This window comes from Cryptomeria japonica, chromosome 4, assembly GCF_030272615.1.
Source record: "Cryptomeria japonica chromosome 4, Sugi_1.0, whole genome shotgun sequence".
Classification (NCBI taxonomy): domain Eukaryota; kingdom Viridiplantae; phylum Streptophyta; class Pinopsida; order Cupressales; family Cupressaceae; genus Cryptomeria; species Cryptomeria japonica.
Window position 1 is genome coordinate 452,978,468 of NC_081408.1, and position 24,680 is coordinate 453,003,147.

General features: G+C 38.3%; 1 protein-coding gene across 2 annotated transcripts in view; it reads right to left on the bottom strand.

The window, feature by feature from the left end:
* The window catches only part of LOC131077388 (nitrogen regulatory protein P-II homolog), a 75,823-nt gene that overhangs the window by 33,129 nt on the left and 18,014 nt on the right, over positions 1-24,680 (bottom strand). The window lies entirely within an intron of this gene.

Sequence of the window (24,680 nt, forward strand, 5' to 3'; positions counted from 1 at the left end):
CACTGAAGGATCATCACAAGCCCATACAGAAGGAGAAATCCAGCAGGAAGGCGCCAAGCAAGGGAATGCTCCAAAGAAATCGCGAACAAGGAAGAGGAAGGAAACCCATCCAGGTGTTCAGCAGGCGGTCCATCCAAATGTTCAGCAAGAAGTCCATTCAAATGTTCAGTCAGAAATTCAACCAGAAGAGCCTCAACAAAAAAGGCCAAGGATAGAAGAGGTTCATTCACCGGCCAGTTCCTCTAGTGTGCAGGAAGTAGAGATGTTTGCACAAGAGGTTCCAAGAGGTCAGCCTTAGGACAATTTTCCAGATAATGTTCAGGCACGGGATATGCTTAGCATGAGTACTTCTCACAGGCCAGTTCAGCCAAAAATGCAAAGACAAGAACTCCCCCCTAACCCAAAAGAATAGCGTCAGGATAGTTTCATTGAAACACTTCTTGGGGACATGGAGGAAGTTTCGCAGCAGCAAGTACACATGGAGGTTCAAGATCAGTCAACAATTGTTCTAGATTGGTTGAGAGATAGAAGGCCGCCCAGAAGTTTTCCAAAATCACAAGGGATGAGTCTGGATCGAAAACATTACATTTAGCTGAGCCTGTGGTAGACAAGGGTAGAAATGAGATCACGCCAGATGAATATGTAATCAGAGAAGTTGATTTGGGGAGTGCATCCACAACACAAGTAGTGGAAGATTTTGAAGAATCCTCCTTGGCCATGGAAGAAAAGATGAAGAAGATGAAAAGAAAAAGAAAAGGCTAAAAAGTGAAAACAGAGCCTTATGCGAGTATGTGAAGAGTTTCAAACATCCACTAAGGGAGGAAGACCCGTTCTTTGTTCTTCCCACCTCTCTCCCTAAGGAATCCGTTGATGTTGTTGAAGAGGTTAGGAAGAGAGCTCCATGCTGTAAGGAGTGGGTGGAGGATGTTTTCACTACAGTCGGAAAATTTATTGAAGACCTGGTTCACATTCACTCTAGACTTCTTGCCCTCCTGAACAGGTTGGAAGTGTAGTGTCCTTCCTAGACTTATCTTTTGATTTATGCATCGATAGACTTATTTAGACATATCATTGATATTTTGGTGATTATTTATGACTTTATCTATATGATTAGATGCTATGGATGATGATAGACATTTTATATGGACTCTTATGGATGATTGACATATCTTGGATTATTATTATGATGATGAACTTACTTGATGATCTTATATAGGTGCTCATGGTTCATGATGGATCATATTGCTTATGGGATTTCGATGATATCTTGGTTATGCTAGCCCTATTCTATGATCACGATGATTGAGTTGATGCTATGATGATTGTGATTGTCTTCTAGTGTATGCATGTAGAGACGATGGCATACCACTCATTATGAGTATGATATGACATTGCTATTCTCTATCACTTGCCTGATTATTTATAATATGTATATGTTATTGTATATGTTGTATCGTGGTTATTGGTGGTTGCAGAATTGCAAGTACTAGACATCGACTCCACCTGGTTTCACGGGTCTGAGCGTGTCTCTATCCCAATGGCAAGTTGTTGGAGATGGGATAAGTTTCCTTCCTTACACTCTAGGTCTAAGTTGCTATCCTTGATGGTTGTGTCGCAATTGAGTTGTCTTGTGGTGCCTTGCAATATGTTTGACCCTTGTGTCGGGTTGCCTTGTGGTGTTGTGGGTATTTGATTATGTGATTAATTAATAATCAATTAATATAGTTTATTAATGTTAAAATTAATTTATTAAGGTTTGGTATTTATTTGTATTGTTTGACTATAGTCTTATGTGCCTTGGTTATTATTATTTATTAATATTTATTTTGGGTTTTAATATTTAATTGGTTATCTATTTATTTAATTAGTTTATAAGGGTTGTGATTTTATATTTAATTGTGATATCTATTTTATATTACCTTTGATTTATTTGATTATTGGGCTTTCATATTTTATTTGCCCATAAGGTTATTTTATTTAATTGGCTTTTGATTTATTATTTCCTTTGTTACTATTTGGTTAATCAATATAACATATTTGTTACCCCTTTACCCTATTGGTTGATTTTGTAGGGGTAAGTAGATAATACTATTTTATATCATCTACCTCGAAACTATGCATGTTAGGTACATAATATAGTTTATTGGAATATTTTGATTGGTTGAATTTTTCCATGGTTTTGAATTCAATTTTCTATTTATTGGCCTCTTTGTGCATTCAACCGGGTTGGCTTTTGGGAGAAATTTTTGTGCGATTGAGGATTCTGGCTTTTGCTCAATGTAATGTCCCCTTCTCAGTGAGGAGAATTTCAATGGGCCATTAGCCTGTTCCAGAGACCCGTAAGCTAACTGGAAGCAGAAATTAGGGTTTCCTACTTTGAGGGGGTATGACATGCATTATGTTCCGAGAGAATTTTGGACTCTATTTTTAGTAAGTGTCCTATTTGGCAATTCTGTTTTTAGTAGTTCAGTTTGATGGCAATTATATTTCTAACCCTAACGGGTGTTGTATTACTTGCAAATCTGAAAAAATAATTGAAAAAATTAAGGGGAATATTACAGTGGTATCATAGTTGGTTTTCCTGCCAACCTGTGAGCTCAGTTTGATCAGAGTTCTCCATGAGTGATAGAGACATCCGCTACTACAACAAAGAAAAAAGAAGACAATAGTATTAGATTCCTAAAGTGTCAATTAAAGAGACCTTTTCAGAGGTTTTGAGAAACAAAAAGAAAGCAGTTGATTCAGCTGATTCGGTTGACACTATGGCAGAGAGGACAGCAGAACAGAATGAGGCTCCTGATGTTAGAGATGAAAGACAGTTTAACGCCATGATGGATATGATGTCTCAGTTATTGGCGAAACTTAATCAGAATGTGGTTGGAACTCCTAACCAACCCAACAATGGCCATGAAGCTAGCACTTCCAACAACGCTGGAGGGAATGGAAATGGAAGTAACAATGGAAATGGAAATGGGAGTAACAATGGGAGTAACAATGGGAGCAACAATGGAGGTTCAGTTAGAAGACCTTTACAACCCGTCTTCCTACCTAGGGAAGTGCCACAACCTGAAGATGAGATCCCAACAGCTGATGAGATAAGGAATAGCTACATGGAGTATGCTTCACTTCCTACTGAGATCCGAAATATCCTCTCAGGACCAATTTATGAATCAAAAGATGAAGAGAGGTAGAAGATATGACAACCGCCCTCATGCTCCAGGAGACTATCAACAAGCTCTTGGGAAGGTGACTCTAGCTCATTTTGATGGAAGTGATAAGAGTTCCGCTAGAGCTTGGGTGCAGAAGCTGGATAATTACTTGTCTTTAAGACCAATGCCGGAGGAAGATGCCATCAAGTTCGCTACCTTGCACTTGGATGGAGCTGCTCACGAGTGGTGGTATCATGGGTTGGTCACCCTTGGCCATAGCTCGATTGTCACCTACAATGAGTTCACCAACAAGCTCATTGAAAGGTTCGATACTAAGGACCAAGAGGTGAAGTTTTGTGAGCTTGCACAGCTGAAACAACAAAGGTCATTAGAAACCTACATTGCTGATTTCCAAAGATTAGCTTGTTGGCATTTGATCATTTGATCTTAACCGGTAATTGTTTGTTTACTTAATGCAACTGGTACATGTTTGATTAGATTGTTGTATGATGACTATGTTGTAAGTTGTCATTGATGGCAACTATGTTTTTACAGTCATCTAAGTCCTATAGGTCAACCAGCAAGGCTTAACCGGTAAGAAGAGACAATTTTATCATAACCAGTAATTAGGACTATAACCGGTAAAAGACAGACAGAGTTATGTTCTGACAACCGGTACAGGAAATCTATGAAGAATGAGATGATGCAGTTTTACAGCAGCAATGAAGGATGGTAGATGAAGTTATGTTTGTGACCGCACGTGCTGATTCGATCAGGTGAACGAGACTTGATTGATAGAGCAGGTATTCTGACTGAGACTTAACCGGTAGTGATGAAAATCACTCAGATCGGTAAAACAGCACAGAATTGGATTTGTTATGTCGGTGGCCGACATAACTAAGGCGTACAATGCAAGATTGTCTAGATGCATTGAACCTAGGGAATTGTAACAAGGTTCTAGCCGACCTTATGATGATTTTAAATGTGTGATGAGGTATGAAAGGATATATGTGTATGAGCTTGAAAGTGAGCAAGATCATTAGCAAATTTTGTATTTCTGATAGTGCGATGATCAGAGGAGTTGAGAGATGAAGCATATGTTATGTTGTAATGTTCTGAAGCGGATCTTATCAGACACTGAAGGTGTTATACTGAGATCATTTGTACTTGTTGTCTCCCTAGCAGTTGCAGCAACAAAATCCTCTTACAAGGTCACTCCTAACAGGGTGCAGTCAGATCCTAACAGTTCTGATCATTAAATCCTCTAACCGGGTGACACATTAACTTGTGTTTGCAAATCCCGGTAACTTGGGTAGCTCCTAACAAGGCTAGTCCTCACGGGCCCTTTTGTAAAGTTGTTAACCGGGCTTAGACACTTCTAACCGGGTGTTGTAGACCTTAACTGGTTAGATCTCTATATAGCAGATAGTGGATCTTTGTGGGTACCTACTCCCACCGTAGTTTTTCCCATTTGGGTTTTCCACGTATAATCTCTTGTGTCATGTGGTTTATGCTTTGTATAGTGATTGCATACTTGGTGTTATTTCTTACATGCCTATTAAGTTTTAAGTTGGTGAAATTGATAATCAGATTTGTATTGTTTTTACTTGCACTGATTCACCCCCCCCCCCCCTCAGTGCCTTATAAGTTCATCATAGCTGTGACGATGCCAAATATTACAGAGAAGAGACTTGTTGTCCTCTTTACTAAAGGATTGGAGGAGCCATTGAAGGGATGGGTGAAAGCATTTGATCCTCCCACACTTAATGAAGCTGTCAAGAAGTCTAGGAGTATGGAGTTGGCTGCCCCTAAGTCCAAATTTCAATCAAAGCCTTTCTCATTTCGTAAGGACGACGAGAAGAAATTTTCTAATTAGCCTAAGAAGTTTCCTTCCCGGATAGATGATGAGCTTCATCAAGAGCTCCGGAGGAAGAATTTGTGTTATTCCTGCAGAGAACATTAGGCCCCTGGTCATAGATGCCATGGGAAAAGTAATGTTCATCAAATGGAGGCATATTCAGCTGATGGATCAGATTCTGAAATTTCAGAACAGCAGCTTGATTCAGAAGGAAGTTAGTATGAAGAGGCTCCAGAAGGGCCTGAAAGTGACCAAGAAGATAGAGGTGTAGTTGCTCAACTCTCTAGCATTCATAAAAATGAGTCATTCAAAGTTCGTGGAGTGCTTGGAGAGCACCGAGTTATTGCCCTCATAGATACTAGAGCGACTCACAATTTCATTGATGAAAGGATTGTGGAAAAAAGAGGCCCGATAACTGAAGAGGTTGTTGGATTCAAAGTTATGGTAGCTGATGGTTCAACTATCTCTTGCAACCAAATGGTTTCCAACATGTCTCTAAAGTTGGGAAACTATGAAGTTAAGGATGACTTCTTTGTGGTGAGTATTGGAGGAACGGATGATGCAGTTCTTGGTGTTCAGTGGTTGCGATCTCTTGGAGAGATCATTTTAAATCTGCAAACAATGGAGCTAAAGTTTATGTCCGAAGGAAAGAGAGTGGTGCTAAGAGGGATGTCTAATGGAGGTCCTCGAATTGTTTCATTGAAGAGGATGGAGCAGCTAATCTGACATGATCAAGTGGAGTGGGCAACGGAGTGCATGATCATGCCATCCAGTCCCATAGATGAGAAAAGACACTATCCACCTGGCATTCAAGCGTTGATCACCAAAAGGAGTAAGGTCTTTGAAAATCCACCCCCTAGAAGACCTCCTGAAAGAGGAACCGAGCATATCATTGAGTTAGAAGAAGGTGCTAAGCCGGTCATTACTATTCCTTACCGGTATCCGAAGAAGCAGAAGGATGAAATAGAGAAAGCAATAAAAGAGCTTCTGGATATGGGGTACATTAGGCCGAGTAAGAGTCCCTTTGCTTCAGAAGTGGTGTTAGTGAAGAAGGATGGGACCATGCGCATGTGTGGAGATTACCGGGCTCTTAATCAAAAAACCATCAAAAATCAGTATCCTATTCCTAGGATTGATGAGTTCATTGATAAGCTACATGGTGTTGTCTACTTTTCAAAGATTGATCTTAGATCTGGCTATCATCAGATTAGGATGAGGGAAGCTGACATTGAGAAAACAGCCTTCGGATGCCACTTTGGGCATTTTGAGTTTTTAGTCATGCCCTTTGGCTTGACTAATGCACCTACTACCTTCCAATTGTGCATGAACAAGATCTTTCGGAAGCAGTTGAGGAAGTTCGTGCTTATCTTCTTTGATGACATCTTCATTTTCAGTAAGTCATGGAAAGAGCACTTGCAGCACTTAGATGAAGTTCTTAGCATTCTGGAGTTTGAATCATTGTTTGCAAAGGAATCTAAGTGTGACTTTGGAATGAAGGAGTTGTTTTACTTGGGCCATATCATCAATGCAGAAGGAATAAAGGTTGATCCGGAGAAGATCAAGGCAATAGTAAATTGACCTCCACCTGAGAATTTGACTCCTCTGAAGGGATTCTTGGGCATATGTGGCTTCTATCGTAGGTTTGTGAAGGGTTATTCTCAGATGGCTGCCCCCCTCATGGATCTTACTAAGAAGGGAGCTTTTGTGTGGACAGAAAAGGCACAAAGAGTTTTTGACAAGTTTAAAGAACTTATGAGCACGTGCCTTGTTTTGGCCCTACCTGATTTCTCCAAGCCTTTTGAGCTTCAGTGTGATGCATCTGGAGAAGGTGTTGATGCCATATTGATGCAAGACAAGCATCCAATTGTGTTTGAGAGTAGAAAATTAAGAGCTGAGAAGACATATTCCATCTATGACAAAGAAATGTTTGCAATCATGCATGCATTAACCAAGTTCAGGCAATACTTGGTGGCAGCAAATTTGTTGTCAAGACTGATCATAATAGCCTCAAACATTTTATGCATCAAAAGGATCTGAATGAAAGACAGCAGAACTGGGTGAGTAAGCTACAAGCTTATGATTTTGATATTGAGTATGTCAAAGGCAAAAACAACATTGTGGCTTACGCACTTTCAAGAAGACCCCATTTGAGCTCTTTGTGTGAGCAAACTGCTGATTGGAAAGACTTATTGCTTGCTGATTATGCCAAAAATCAATTTGCAACCAGCATTATTGAAGGTACTTTTCAGGATGAAAGATACAAGGTGGTTGATGGTTTGATACTTCAAAAGGGAAGGATCTTTTTGTTACCTGAATCTCGGCTCAAAAAAAAGATTCTACAGACTTTTCATGACATTCCCATTGCTGCTCATCAAGGTTTCTTCAAGACATATAGGCAGATCCGGGAAAGATTTTCTTGGAAGGGAATGAAAAATGAAGTGTTGAACTACATCAAGGAGTGTCACACTTACCAAATGAATAAAAATGAACACACTCTACCCCCCGGTTTGTTGCAACCCCTACCAATTCCCAACCAGAAGTGGGAAAGTATTTCGATGGATTTCATTACGGGGTTGCCAAAGGCTCATGGCAAGGACTGCATTTACGTGGTGGTGGATAGATTAACCAAGTTTGCTCATTTCTTCGCCATCGCTAGCTCATTTACAGCAGCTCAAGTGGCTGATGTGTTCTTCCGTGAAGTGTTAAGATTGCATGGGCTGCCCAAGAATATTGTAAGTGATAGGGTCAACAAGTTCCTAAGCACCTTTTGACAGGAGATTTTCAGATTGTGTGGCGCAGTGCTTACTCCAAGCACAAGCTATCACCCACAGACTGATGGACAAACAAAGATTGTCAACAAATGGTTGGAAGGCTATCTCAAAAATTATGTTTTGGAAAAACAGAAGGCATGGGTGAGATGGCTACATCTTGGGGAATATTGCTACAATTCCTCATATCACATGTCCATTAGGATGTCTCTTTTCATGGCACTGTATGGTTACGAGGCCTCTAGCTTTGTTGATTTGATGTTTGGTGATAGCAGAGCCCCTCAAGCTAGGGATATGGTGCAGCAGTGTCAGGATATTTTGAAGGCTTTGAAGAACAACCTCCAAATTGCACAGAACCAGTAGAAGTTGTACGTTGATCAACAGCGTGTAGACGTTCATTTGAGGTTGGAGACATGGTCTACCTTAGACTTCAGCCTTTCAGATAGTCTACTCTCAAAAAGAGTGGAGCAGAGAAGCTCAAGCCACGTTTCTATGGGCCATTCAGAGTCACCAGGAGGGTTAGTGCAATGGCCTACGAGTTGAAGCTACCAGAGAGTAGCAGAGTTCATAACGTCTTCCACGTGTCGCGCCTCAAAAAGGCGCTTGGACACAATGTTGTGGTTTCCTCAGATTTGCCTCCTTTGGATGAGGAAGGGCAGATGGTGTTGATTCCTGAAGAGATTATTGATTTCAGAGAGCGCTCCTTGAGAAGAAGGACAATCAAGGAGTACTTGGTGAAAGGGAAAAACTTACCTATAGAGGATGCTACTTGGGAGAGTGAAGAGATTCTACAGCATCCAGGCTTGTGATTGCTTGTGGACAAGCAATCTTGGGAAGGGCGAACTGTAATGTCCCCTTCTCAGTGAGAAGAATTTTAGTGGGCCATTAGGCTAACCGGAAGAAGAACTTCGGTTTCCTACTTTGAGGGGGTATGACATGCATTCTGTCCCGAAGAGAATTATGGACTTACTATTTTTAGTAAGTGTCCTATTTGGCAGTTCCGTTTTTAGCAGTTCAGTATTGAACCCTGGCACAATTCAGTTTGATGGTTTGCAGCGGCCACAATTCATGGTTCGATTTGGCCTTATCAGTAATTGATTTACAAGTGAATTATTAAATATTAAATACTTTATATTAAAGTTTAATATTTAATTGTGGGTGTGGATCGACTTAAGGAAAATACCTTCACTTAAAATACTTATTATTTTCTTAAGTCAGTTGGCGTTAAAAAAGGAAGAGGAATATTTCATGTTTTAATGTTTTTCTATGTAAAAAGGTGTTCACCTTGGCAAAAGTATAAACTTGTGCCTAGACAAGGGGACGCCAAAGTCATGTAGTGACTTGAAATGAAATTCAAATGAGAGTTTTAAGAATTTGGGCGCCATTTGAAGATGAATTTGAATCTTAGACTCTATAAATACGAGAGCTTGGCCTCTCATTTGGATCCATGAAAGAAAATATAACGAAGTGTAATCGAAATTTACATTGAGCTCCGAGGAAAGCATACCTCCTAGCATTTGCTAGATTTCTTGCTTGAGAGATAGCAACTAATCAAGCTTGAGACGTCTCTTTATTCAGGAGAACGGATTGAAGGACAAAGATGAAGATTTGTGTTTTTTTTTCAAAAGTGTGGAATGTTTTCTGAGTTTTTTATGTTGCTGGTTCGTGTGTGCTGAAGGTGTGTTTTGCTCATGGCTCCCTATGTGATGGACGGGTGGTTCTGGGTATTGGCTCCATCCATTCCTACCCCTTGGGCGATGAAGTTCACCAATTTGTAGCATGTAAAACGCTGATTTGGATTTTTGGTAGCAAGTCGAACTTTCCAGCAGGGTCGTACCTTTCCTTGGCTGTCTTGGGTTGCATGCAGATTGTTTGTGGTGTTCTTGGTGCAGGTTTGAGGTTCTATTTGTGTCCTCTATATTATATCTCTCATTTGCTTTTGATTTTGTGCAATTCGGAGTTGATTTGGAGAAGTTATGAGCAATTTGGGGTATTCGTAGCTTACTGGTCTATGTGTTTTTGATGCATGTTAGTGATTTTCAGAATTGCAAAGTTGTAAATAAGGAGTGTTTTTGGGTGTGAGTAGTTTAAGTTGGACGGGGAGTGATTTCCTATTGTTGCTACAGTTGTAGAACTTATTATCAGCACTTGATTCTTCATTTTATATGTTTTGTAATGTTGGTAGTAGTACTAAAAGCAATTTCTTGATCTCTCCTAGTCCCACTGCATAAGTGGAAGAGGCCGGCCTTGCCACCTAGTTTGGACAGTGAATTTAGTACTTGTAATCCATGTTTGCGTTGCAAAACTGATTAGTAGTACTAACAGCTATATTTTGGATTGTTGTTCTTTGGCCCACTGCATAGGTGGAAGAGGCTGGCTTGCCACCTTCTTATCTATTGTAACACTATCCTCCAGCTGAATAAGCGGTTGAGTTGATTGTAATGTTGTCCTCCCGCTGAATAAGCGGTGGAGTTGATAGTAAATTTCATTTCTAGTCATCCCGCTGCATAAGCGGTAGAGTGATTGTTCTTCAGTTTCTTGTATCATCCTTGGCTGGTTTACCGCCAAGTGATCTTCGATATTCTCCATATCTCGCTGAAAAGTGGAAGGGGTTGGCTTGCCCCCAAATATTGTAAGCAGTTTTCAGTTTGCATCTAACGATCCCCTATGCACTGTATGCTCTCACCTTCCCAGATTGGGCTCTCGGTGATCAAAAGGTGTTAGAGTTACTTTCCAAAATATTTGAAATTATATTTCTAACCCTAACGGGTGTTGTATTACTTGCAAATCTGAAAAAATAATTGAAAAAATTAAGGGGAATATTACACTCAAGCTTGGATTTTGGCTGTGTTGGTTGTAAACTTTTGGCTCTTCATCGAATTTTCTTAACCATAACTTCTATTATTTCCAAGTTCGTTCCATTTTATCCTCTGTGTATTTCATTTCCAGAAAGAATTGTGTTTGTGTTGATTGATGCGGGAGATTTGGGGATAATATTTGAGAATGGTGTATATATAAATATATTTATCAAGTTACATTGTTGTGATTTGGGGAAATCAATGCATTATGTATTTCTATTACTATTTGGGCTATTGTCGTGGATAATTTCCTCTGATTATGTTTTATGTGTATTGTCGGATAGCATTTTGTAATGATCGTTGTATGAGAGAGATTTGTTGATTGTCCTTTGGATGCTTGTCAATCCTTTTGTTGAATCCTCATTTCCTATAAAGCTTCTCTGTGGTTTTCTCTGTGTTGTTTACTTCCTGTGTATGGTGGGGAGTTGTGACCATATTTTGATGAAGTAATTTCCTATGATTGAAAGTATAACCATCTCTATGGTCTTCCCAAGCTCATCCCAAGTCTCTACTCAAGGTCCATGAGGTGGGGCCACAAACCAATTATTATCTTATTAGGTGAGTCCTAATTACTCAGGATGAGCTTGGGAAGACCATAGAGACCCTCAAGAAGAACATTGTAATTATAAGGTAGTTCAGAAGAAATGTTTTAACAAGCAGACTTTGAATAAGGAAGATCCATATAGAAGGGGCAGCGATGAAGGATTAAAAGTACATTTAAAGAGTATACAGGTCGATAAGGAATCGTGACCGAAATACTTGTTAAACCCATAAGTGAAAAGGCTTTACTATCATCGATAGTGATGGTATTAATTAAATTTGTTGGTAAACATGACTTAACCGATTGTTATTGAATCGGTTTAAATAAAAGATATGATTATAATTGCAACCTTTTATATTCAAAAGAATGTATCTTTTCATGAAAGGCTACGTAAAGGATATATATGAAAATAAAATCAAAAGCAAAGGGGGTTGTATGTGTGGAATATAATGCAGAATCTGTAAAAAGAAGAATCTGCCAGTATATGTTGTGGAGATAAAAATAAAAGAATATATTTTAGAGAGTGGTGTGTAGTGTGTGGTGTAGAATGTTTTGAGTGTATGTGAATAAAGAAAAAAAAGGCTTATCCAGCAAAGAAGATTAGGGAATACAAGTTTTTTATGAAGTGTGTTGTATATCTGATGGAATAAAAAGAAGATTCTTGAGATGTACATGTTTGCAGTACATAAGAAGAACTTTGTACCAGATTTATGAAGATTTAATGAAGGCCTTATGAGCAGATATTGTACAGAAGTTTGGATCAGATTTGGCGCAGACTTAATAGAAAATTTGAAGAAGACTTCATAGCAGATTTCAGGAAGATATTATAGCAGATTTCAGGAAGATATATAGTAGTACTGCAGGTCCATCATCTGTTGAGTTAGCAACATTGTCAAGGTGGAATTTTCAGATTTATGTGAAGTGGGTTGGTGCTCACGAATTCTGAAGTGGGAGTTAGTGCTTCCAGTGGGTTGGTGCTCACAAATTTCAGAAGTGGGAGTTGGTGCTTCCAGTGGGTTGGTGCTCACAAACAGTGTTAGGGGTTGGTGCCTCTAGTAGGTTGGTGCCTACGAAATATTGTAAAAGGAAATATATAAAATCATTGATTTACTGTGGTTTTCTCCCGTAAGGGTTTCCACGTATATATCTTGTGTTCATATTAGACAGATTACATATGAATGTTAGTATGCAATGAATATGGTAATAAGATAGGGTATATACTTATGATTGAAGATTGAAAAAGTATAAATTGGTAAAATTTGTTGTTATACTGATTCACCCCCCTCTCAGTATAACTGTGTGCTCTTCAATTGGTATCAGAGTGGGTTCCTTCTATAAAGCCTAACCGCTTGAAGGTAGATCGTGTGAGCACATATGGGAAAAAGGAAAGGAAACAAGGGAAAAGGAAATACTAAAAGGAGTATAAATAAAAAGGCAGCAAGTACAAGGGATAAAGTAATAGATGATGAGTTCTTTGAAAGAGAAAACCATTATATATGCAGTGATGATTGTATTGATAACATAGAATCAAATACATGTGATAATGAAGAAGCTAGTAGATGTGATGAGGTGGCACTTGGAATACACATAGCAATAACAGATGATGAAGTGACAAATGAAGATGACCTTGGGAGTGAATAGAAGAAAAAGAAGCATGTAGTGAAGAAGAGGATGTAGATCTCATTGAAGAACTTCATTATGCTTATAAAGAAAATGAAAAGCTCAAGAAGAATATTGCAAAACAAAAGGCACAAATTGAAGAATTGTGTAAAGTTCAAGAAGAATCAAATGAAATAATTGAAAATTTGAAAGCACAAATAGAAAAGGCCAAACAAACTGAGGATGTAATGAAAGATCAATTCAAGGAAAACGAATCAGATTGTGATAGATTAAAACTTGAAGTTGAATTCTTAAGGAAGGAGTTGGAAAAATCTTTGAAACAATTAGATGATTCAAAAGGGGCTACCGACTCTAAAAATGTGGACTCTAGACAAAGAGAAAATGGAAAACAAAGAAACTACATGAAGGCTCCTATGAAGGATAGAAATGAGGAGATTCAGAAAGAAAGTACAATCCTACCAAAGACCAATTCACCTTCAAAGGAGAACATGGACAGTTCGAGAAAGCCTTTTCATCAAAGACAACCATATATCCATAGACATTACTATTCTTTTAATGGATACTGTTTCTCATGCTACAAATTTGGTCACAAAGCAATAAATTGTAGAAGTCGTGAAAAGAATGTTCCAAGTTTCAGTCAAAGGAATTATAATTCAAGTTATTCTTTAATGAATTATGATATTATGTGTTACAAGTGCACCAACTTTGTGAAAAATAAATTGAATGAATGATTCAATAATCGGATGATTACATTGAACGATATACACACGTATATATAGAGGTTACAAGACGATGTTCTATAATTAGAACATAACGTTAAAGTAAAAGATTAAAGAGCTAAAAGCTAATTAACTAAAAAGAAAGAGCTAAATGCTAAATAAAGCTTAAAAGCTAATTAATTAAAAAGAAAAAGCTAAATGCTAAATAAAGCTTAAAATCTAATTAACTAAAAAGTTAAATGACCATTAAACAAGGAACTAAATATAGGTGACTAAAATATAATTAAATATTCTAATACCCTCCCTTAATGGTCATGCTATCTATCACACCAAGCTACCCTCTAAATTTGAGAAACTTTGCCGGGCTCAAGGACTTGGTGAGGATATCTGCAATCTGATCTTCTGTAGGAATGTACTGCAGTATCACTGATCCATCTTCAACATGTTGGCGGATGAAATGACAATGAAGCTCCACATGCTTTGTCCACTCATTGAAGACTGGATTTTTGGCTAATTTTAGAACCCCTTGATTATCACAAAACAAGGGAGTAGGTCTTGGTTGAGACATTTGCATGTCTGCAAGCATCCTACGTAGCCAAATTGCCTCACATGCTGCCTTAACACTTCCCCAATACTCTGCTTCGGTCGAGGAAAGAGCTATTGCCTGTTGCTTCTTGCTGGTCCATGTGACTGCACCTATACCCAAGCTGAAAACATACCCAAAAGTTGACTTTCTGTCATCAACACAACCTGCCCAATCTGAGTCTGTAAAACCAACCAGCCTAGGATCTTTGCTTTTGCTGTACAGGAGTGCCCTTCACATATCTAAGCACACGCTTCACTGCAACCCAATGTTCAACTTTTGGGGCTGACATGAAGCGAAACATATAGCTCACAGCATAACTGATGTCAAGTCTAGTGGCGGTGAGATAGATGAGACTGCCCATTAGTTGCTTGAATGAAGACTCATCCTCTACAGGTGAATCTGATTTGGCTGATAATTTGAGCCCTATCTCCATAGGTGTAGATGCAAGTTTACAATCTTGCATTCGAAACTTATCTAGTAGGCTCTTGGCATACTTTGACTGAGAAATGAATATGTGGCTATCAGTCTGCCAAACCTCTACACCGCGACAATAATGGAGAAGTCCCAAATCTGTCATATCAAAATGCTGACACAAATTCTATTTGACCTGCATGATCAAATGTGTTGCATTGCCAGTAATGATGAGATCATCAACATAGACTACTAGAAATAGAATATCATCACTAGTATGTTTGACATACAAATTGGGATCTGAAGGACTCCTCTGAAAGCCTTGATCAATCAAGTACTTATCAATTTTGATGTACCATGCACGAGGAGCATGTTTGAGGCCATAGAGTGCTTTGACTAGTCTACATATCTGGTGTTCCTTACCGGCAACCTTGAAACCTGGAGGTTGCGTCATGTAGACTTCTTCCTACAAATCACCATTGAGAAAGGCACTCTTGATGTCCATTTGATGGACTTTCCATCCAAATTGAGCTGAGAGAGAGAGAGGACAAGCCTAATGGTACTCATCTTGGTTGTGGGAGCAAATGTCTCTTCATAGTCGATGCCCTCCTTCTGTGAAAACCCTTTTGCCACCAACCGAGCCTTGTACTTATCAAGACTTCCATCACCTTTATACTTGACTTTAAACACCCATTTGCAGCCAATGGGCTTCTTTCCTAGAGGAAGATCAGACAATACCCAAGTGTTGTTTTTCAGAAGACTATGTTGCTCCGCTGCCAGAGCCTTTTCTCATTCAGGTACACCTTTAGCCTCTGTATATGTTTGAGGCTCATAAATACTGTGAATATTGGCCATAGGAGCAAAATTAACTGTGTTGTTGGCTCTTACCTCTAACGGATCTACCCTCAATGAGCTCATCATCATGAAGATCACCAATGGTCTTGGCCCACCACTTAGGCCGGAGAGTAGAAGTACCAACATCTGCTGCAGGATGAAGAGTGCCTGGAATATCTGGAGCAAGCTCCTCTGGATGTGGATCGAGAAGATCTTGAGGAAAGTCAGGGGGTACAATGTCATGCCTGGGAGACCCCACAACTTCAAAGTCAACTAAATCCCTCCCATCAAGTGGAGCTAAGGGAAGACGAACACCCATATTTACAGCCTTTGGAGGGTGATCCTCAATGCTCAAATCAGGAGAGGAAGGCTGAAAAGGCCCTCTTTCTTCATCAAATACTACATCTTGTATATGGAGTTCATCTTCAATACTAGTCATTAAATGTCTTCTATATATAAATCACAGCTATCCAATTCCTTAATCATCAGCTTTGACAGAACTAATTGTCTTCTTTCATCTTTGACATCGAGGACATCTAATTCCTTTGACATCAATGACAACATTGTTTTGGCATTTGACATCAATGACAATATTTCCATCATTTTTACATCTGATCAAAACGACTTCCATTAGAATGCATGGTGATTAATTCCCAGCCAGTTCGATACAATATGCAGTTCGTATTTAGAGAACAGTTCGCATTTACTGGCAGATCCACACATTGCTATTCACGTTAATCATATCCACATTAAGAATATGTGATGTGTGATATTATTAAACAAGTTAAATACAGCGACTTGTATTAAGAAATATTTACATGAAATCGGTGGTCAAAGAAAATAATAAAGAATCATGATTGAGTAAAGACAGCAGTGTTTAAGAGATATGATTCAAGTAATTATTTTGTCATCGAATATGGTAAGGGAGTGCATACAGCAACGATCAATTTATCAAAGAATTTGCACTCTAGGTTGAGTCGATTTCTTCTGTGACAGCGGCAGTATCAGGCAGAAATTATTATAAAGGTGGTGATCATAATTGCTAAAGCTGCGATCAATATTTGATATGAGTAATTGCTTATGAGACGGGATAATAAATCTGAGTTTACTAATTAAACAAAAACAATTGTTTATGGCGTGCTGACTTCTTATGACAGCGCTCCATTAAAATCAAATATTATTAAGGAAATATATGCAGAGGTGAAGCATATGTGGCGGCAGTTTGCATATACAAAGCAAATATATAAATCAGAAATTAAGAAAAAGAAAAGCAGCGATTGGAACAAAGTTTTAGTGAAAAAAGCTGATAATAAAGCACGAAAAGCTGATTACATGGACGTATGAATCAATCACAAAAGCTGATAATAAATCACCAAAAGCTGATAATAAACACAAAAAGCTGATTAATGTAGAGGTGTTAATAAAACACAAAAAGCTGAGACACAGATAAACAAAAGTAGCGTGGCATGACTTAGACAACGCTTTGGATTAAGAAATCAACACATGTGCAAAGAACATTGTAATTATAAGGTAGATCAGAAGAAATGTTTTAACAAGCAGACTCTGAATAAGGAAGATCCATATAGAAGGGGCGGCAATGAAGGATTGAAAGTACATTTAAAGAGTATACAGGTCGATAAGGAATCGTGACCGAAATACTTGTTAAACACGTAAGTGAAAAGGCTTTACTATCATCGATAGTGATGGTATTAATTAAATTTGTTGGTAAACATGACTTAACCGATTGTTATTGAATCGGTTTAAAAAAAAAGATATGATTATAGTCGCAACCTTTTAAATTCAAAAGAATGTATCTTTTCATGAAAGGCTACGTAAAGGATATATATGAAAATAAAATCAAAAGCAAAGGGGGTTGCATGTGTGGAATATAATGCAGAATCTGTAAAAAGAAGAATCTGCCAGTATATGTTGTGGAGATAAAAATAAAAGAATATATTTTAGAGAGTGGTGTGTGGTGTGTGGTGTAGAATGTTTTGAGTGTATGTGAATAAAGAAGAAAAAGGCTTATGCTGCAAAGAAGATTAGGGAATACAAGTTTGTTATGAAGTGTGTTGTATATCTGAGTATGGAATAAAAAGAAGATTCTTGAGATGTACATGTTTGCAGTACATAAGAAGAACTTTGTACCAGATTTATGAAGATTAAATGAAGGCCTTATGAGCAGATATTGTACAGAAGTTTGGATCAGATTTGGAGCAGACTTAATAGCAAATTTGAAGAAGACTTCATAGCAGATTTCAGGAAGATATTATGGCAGATTTGTGGTGAAGATTTATAGTGGTACTGCAGGTCCATCATTTGTTGAGTTAGCAACATTGTCAAGGTGGAATTTTCAGATTTATGTGAAGTGGGTTGGTTGTCATGAATTCTGAAGTGGGAGTTGGTGCTTCCAGTGGGTTGGTGCTCACAAAATCAGATTTGGGAGTTGGTGCTTCCAGTGGGTTGGTACTCACAAACAGTCTTAGGGGTTGTGCCTCTAGTAGGTTGGTGCCTTCAAAATATTGTAAAAGGAAATATATAAAAGCATTGATTTACCGTGGTTTTCTCCCATAAGGGTTTCCACATATATATCTTGTGTTCATATTAGATAGATTACATATGAATGTTAGTATGCAACAAATATGGTAATAAGATAAGTTATATACTTATGATTGAAGATTGAAAAAGTATAAATTGGTCAAATTTGTTGTTATACTGATTCCCCCCCCTCTCTCTATAACTGTGTGCTCTTCAGGAACCACATGAGGAGTTTTCCTTTAATTTGCAAGTGATAACCATAATAATTAATTAGTGGGTTGGGTAATTAGGACTCACCTAATACGATAATAATTGGTTTGTGGCCCCACCTCATGGCCCTTGAGTAGAGACTCGAGATGAGCTTGGGAAGACCATAGAGACGGTAAACCGAACTCCCTTGATTGGCTCCAAGGTTCAGATGGTTCCACATGTCTATCAGGGTGTGGCTTGGCCCCTTCTATGTGAGGGTAGCATGTGATGACACTCTTTCTCTACATGTTTCCATGATCCTTATGCCTTGTTTGTTGGTACGCCTCTGGGAGTTTATTGCATTTTGATTAGCCTTTTGATGTGACTTGGTGTATTCTTTTGTGGTTGCCTTTCTTGATTGTGAGTTCTTGTCCTTTGGTTGTTAGGTGTCAGCCTAGGTCTAGAGTGTTAGTTGGAACCTTGTGTCATCTCCTAGCACGGGAGGTGGTTCCTTATTGGTTCCACATGGTCAGGTGGTTTGATGCCTTCTTCCATTGGGATGTTCTTCGTCAGTTGCTAGTGTGCGTGGATGTGGATTCGTATCTCTTATTCATGTGGATGGATCTTTGGAGCATATTATATGTGATTGTGAAAGTAACTATGTATCTTATATTATGAGAGAGATGTAATTATAAAGGAATATTATGTATCTTGTATCTTGAGATCATATGTATTAGATCTTGTAGTAGGTTGGGATCATGATGTATTGTAATAGATTATGATGCTGTAATTGGATATCCATTATGTATAAGTAATGTTATCAGTTTATTCTGTGTACTTATAGTTGTGGTCAGAGTGTTAAATGATCATGTTGGTAATCTTTGGAATATGAATATGTAATAGATTATGATGCTGTAATTGGATATCCATTATGTATAAGTAATGTTATCAGTTTATTCTGTGTACTTATAGTTGTGGTGAGAGTGTTAAATGATCATGTTGGAAATCTTTGGAATATGAATATGTATGAGTAGTTGGTAGGCATGTATGTTTGTCCTTAAAGGAAATGAACTAGATTTGCATTACGTGATACTTTATGTGGAAAGATGATGTTATCATGTTAGATGGTTTAAAAAGGGATTAGGAACATTTGTTTGGTACTTTAAAAAGAATCCAAAAGTTAATGGGAATATGTAGGACTTGCATTTGATAGTTCATAAATCTCAAGTTAGGAAGTAATTGATTAAGAACTAAATGTAGTGGATGTTAATGGTAACATGATTATGGATGTATTTATGTGTTATTGTTGTTAAGTAATGGCATTGAGATACCCTAGGGATGGATTGATAGTTGTGAAATGTTATGTATCACTCATATGTGTACTTGTAGCCTAATATGTTGCATTAGTAGATGTTTAAAAAAAAAAATTATCCCTATTTGTTAGTTAGATTAGTTATCTTCTCTAGGGTATTTTAGTGGGCATTACAAGAAGTCGCAGATAGTTCATGGGAGGATGTGCACATTTACTAGGACCTGACTATTCCGCGACTTAGAGCATTGATGAAAGTTCCGAGGTAGACACTAATAGACTAGAAGGTGGTCCAGGAGAACGATGTTTATGATTTCCCGTGGTGGTTTTACACCGTCTGCACTAGAAAGGAATCTTTCGAGAAATTCAGCATGGAGTCTTCGACCTTGAAGGACTCGATCAAGAAAGTACAACATGAAATCCTCAACACAGTTGAGGCATTATTTGTGAGATGGCTGGCCAAGGAAGGAGTGACGATGAATTTCCTAAGAGACTGTTTACATGAATATTTCTTTGTTGAATTGTTTTCCAAAGCACATCTGGAAAATGTTTCCTTGTTTTCCAGCACAATGCGGAGGACATAGGAGTTGGTGAGAATGGGAGAAGTTTTTCTCCAAGTGCGAGGAGTAAATTGCCTAGATGGAATTCAAACTGGAGAGCGTGCCAAGTGTCTTCGTAGGAGAATTGGAGATTGTCGTTGCCAGGTTTGTTGCATACGCCATTAATGAGCGCAATAATGCTCGTCCATTTCTAGACGAGAATCTTTTGACATAATGGTGCATGCATGGCTGGAATGTTTGACCAAGTGGTGGTTGGGTCAACGCATGCAAGTAGTAGAGCATCTTTGTTGCATGTAGCCGTCGGGTTCAGGGGATGGTGGTGCATTTATGGCATCATGGGCGATTTTTGCATGGAAGCACATTTATTGCATTTATGATGTATTGGGCAGATTTGATGGAAAATGGTGCATTTAATGCACAAGTGGACGCCATTTTGGGTCTTGCATGTAATCATGGCTTGAAGCCTATATAAAGGGGTGACCCCCCTCATTTGCAAAGGAGAGATTGTCTAAGATTGTTGCAAGAGCTATTGAAGCAATAAACTTAATACATTGTTCTTTTTGAAGGTGTATATTTAGCCTGTTTTGTAGCTTGCATGGTCTTGCTTTCCTCACTTAGAGTAGATTTGTTTTTCAGCACTTAGATGAACGAGATTGATGAGATTATTTGCAGTGAAATCCTTGCTCATACCTTTTGTTAGTAGCTGATTGTTATTAACTTTGTAAGGTTAGTCTGAGCCTTTTATATGTGGAAACTCAACTTCAATCATCGGATGAACATTGTTCTTTGATGGTGTTCATTAGTGGCATGAAAAACTCCTGCACAACCTTTGAAGATAGTGCGTGTAGTTGGCAAAGCAAAGTGCGGTTGATTTCACTCAAGCAATCATTGTTTCTTTGTTCTTAGATTTAGCATAGCTTTCTAAACCCTCCCCTTCTACTTTCTGCATATTTCAACCCAAAATCCTAAAAAAGAGTTTTTCATTGATAAATCATTCGAGATCGAATTCCTTGAAAGTCATAAGTTGTTTAATCTTCTTCAAGTGTGAGTAAGTCCCCTTGGATTACCAACATATCACATCAAGCCTACTGAGTAGCATCCATTGCACAACTGGAATCTTGGAGTCAATCATTTGAACCTACTACAATCTTAGCATACGATTGAACTTTGATCAAGAGAGAGTAAAGTGACCATTGGGCAACTTTATTCTGTGTTAGACGCTGTCATAAAAAAAACGTCTACAAAACCCTTTGTCTTGTAATCTCGGTAGTTGATGATGAATCAATTTGAGCCATTGAAATGTAATGAGCCCTCTATATAAGGCTCAAACTTCTCATTTGTAAGGGGTAATGGGGAATAGCAGAGAATAGTTAGTAGATCATTAGCAGTTAGAGTCGGAGAAAACTTGGAATTGTTGCCAAGACTTGTGAATAAATATACTTTTGATTGAAGATATGGTAGAATGTGTCGTTCTTTCTACATTTTGCACGATTTCTTGTTACTTTTCACGTTTAGTTTGAAGTTTATTGATTATGATGGAGAAGTGTGGGGATGTTGATAATTCCTTGGTTCACACTTTTTGTGGTTTACCGATTGTAAGCTATAGTGCAAAGTTAGCCTAGACCATGTTATTGTGCTAAGTTCAATTGTGGATATATGTTCAAGTTGCACCATATTTGGGTATTTGAATGGATGTTCACAATATGAAAACCTTTATCATTCTTAGAAGATTGCACTAGTTTTGTGAAGTTGTGCCTAGCATGGCAAGGCAAAGCTTAGTTTAAAGAATGTGTCCATCCAAACATCATCCATTGTCATCATTGATCTTAGGAGTAGCATAGTCTTTCTTAACCCTTAATTCCTTCTGCTATTTGTTTTGCAAAGTTGAGTAAGTCTTCATTTCCAGCAACATTCATGTTCAACATAAGTCCCCCTTGTGATTCCAGCAATATCACATCAAACCATTGAGTTATCCACATATCAAGACCTGACAATAGAAACCCTGGAGTCACCTCAAGTGATCACTTAGTTCAGCATTTGAGGAGATTTTGTTCAAGAGAGGATAAGGTACCTTGGTATTTTATTTTGTGTATGAAGTGCACTAAAACACATCAACAGACTGTACCTCTAAAGCATTATGTTTAGCTCAAGTTGAAAAGATCATAATTATAATGAGGCATGGGATAGCTCGGCTTGTTTTAATATAAAAGTTTGATAGAATATTACACTAATTTGAATGCATGTGAAACACAAATGATTTGATTTAATTAAGGCAAGCTACCCTCCTAGCACCAAACACAAATGGATTTTGACTGCGACTAACTACTTCATAAGGTGATCTGAAGTTGTCACATAAAAGAAGACTTTTGCCATCCCACCCACCATCATTACGATTAAAGACGAAGCTTTTGTTGGAACTAAGGTCACTAATTTTTCCAAAAAACATGGCATTTGCATGAAAAGTTCTTTAAGTTATTATCATGAAGGTAATGGACAAGCAAAATCAATCAAAAAGAACCTAAAATCATTGGGAAAGAAATCTTGGCCAATTAGAGGGTTTGACATGTCCTACTCAAAAAGTCCTTTGGGCTCATAGAATTAGCCCAAAGCCAACCTTGGGAAGTTCCCCTTACACCTTAGTTTATGTACAAAGGCTAGAATCACATCACACATTGAACTCTCAACTACAAAATTGGCAAACCAATTGGAACTAGAACATAAAGATGGCCTGATGATGAAGATCCCTGCACTCCCAGTTATAAGGAAAACGAGCTCAAACCACTAAGAGGTGTTGCAACATCATTACATCATCGAGAGGTGGTTTGATAGGAAGGTGAAATCAGTGGTGTTTTATGAAGGAAATCTATTGCTAAAATGAAATGGGGACCAAGCCAAGCATGGGGTACATTCAAAGTGCAATCCCTAGCGGAGGGGACCGTATACCATTTCCAAAACTAGACAAGGAGGTTCCTTTGAGTTAATTTGATTAGATTTAAAAATCCTCCTATTTACGTTGCACCATTTCCAAAAATTGAAAAGGAGAGGTCGTCAAGATAAATCAATTGGACAAAACAACACTTTCGGTCTCAAAAAAGTTGAGAACAAGATGTACTTCAAGCATTATTCATAATATAAGCTATTTCTTTTGTAAGTATGCAATATTCTGCAATTCTTTCCTTGTAAATATGTATCATAGCTTTGCTCAATCCTCCACAGAGATCTTTTTGAACTAACTCTAACCCTAGCCTAACCTAATTGAAAGGTAAGGAAAAACACTACCCACCAATCTGTCCACTTGACCACAAGTTGTTGTTACCATAAGCTTCCAACTTCCCTTTTCTTGCAAAACAATACGGGCCACTAATCTCCACTAATGACATAATCTAGCCATAGTTCAAAAATTCACAAAATATATGCAAGTCAAACACATGGACTCATTACAATTACTCTTTGAGTCCAATTGTTGAGCTCGTCTCAAAGAGAAAAAATGCAAGACAGCAAAAACTCTTTTTTTCCTTCAAAAAACCTGTTCAACCTTCATTTTCTCTCACACAACATTTTCACTCTCCTTTGAGAGATTGAGAAAGTGATAACCCCCTATGAATTTTTGTTAAATTCACTCTCATTTCTCTAAGGTTAGTGTTTCGAGGCATTTTTGGTCGCCTCATTGGTCCTTGAATACTTGGTATTCAATCTTAAAAACTTGTTCTATTAGTTAAAATTCAAATTTGGACTTAAATGAGTTTTTATTGTTTTGGTGCAAAATCGGTCTCTAAGCCCGATTTTACACTAAGTTTGCTAGTTTGGTCGAAAGTCTGGGTTTAATCCCGACATTACACTTAGGTGTTTAAGTTTGGTGTAACTCAAACTTGTAAGTCCAACTTACACCGCTTTGGGGTCCTATGGTGTAAATCGGACTTACAAGCCCAAATTACACCATTATTAAGAACGATTTCCCATTTTCGCATTTATTTCTTGCTAGAGTCTGTTTTTATTTGGGTTTCCGCTCTCTTTATCTTCAACTTTAGCCTTTCTTTCTCCTTTGATGTTCGCGTGAGCCTGTGAAGATTAGCTATGAGGCCAAAAGCATCTTTCACCTGGTACGTATTTTATTTCATTTCTTTCATGCTTTCACATTCTTCTTTTGCTTTTCTAGCTTAGCTTTATTGTTTTTGAGTTGCAGTGGAGGTCGGAATGATAATCCCGACATACACCCAAGATATCTTTGGTTGTATGTCATTATTCTTATTTCGCTGTCCACATTTCTTTATCTGCTTTTTTATGCCCTAGTTTGGTGTGGGTTGGGTTTGAAAACCTGGCACACACCAAGGCCCTAGCTTTGATGTGTGTTAGGTTTTCACCCGACCCACATTACTATTATTTTCAATGCTCTTCCCGTGGTGGATGGCAGAGTCGTGACCCCGCCATGCACCAGAGCATCGCTCCACGGTGCATATCGGGCCCGCAGCCCCATCATACATCGTTCCTCTATGCTATGTCTTTTTGTTGAGTGTTTCCCGCCGGTGCTAGTCGGGGTTGTATCTCCAACTTGCACCACATTGCCTTCCAAAGTGCAAGTCGGGGATATAACCCTGACTAGCACCATTTTGCAGTTTGCTTTCTTTGTGTAAAATAACATAGATGCATATCAGGTTTACAACCCTGATATTCACCTATATTATATTTGATCTTCTCCAAGTGCATATTGAGGTTGTAAACCTGATATGCACCTCTTTTTAG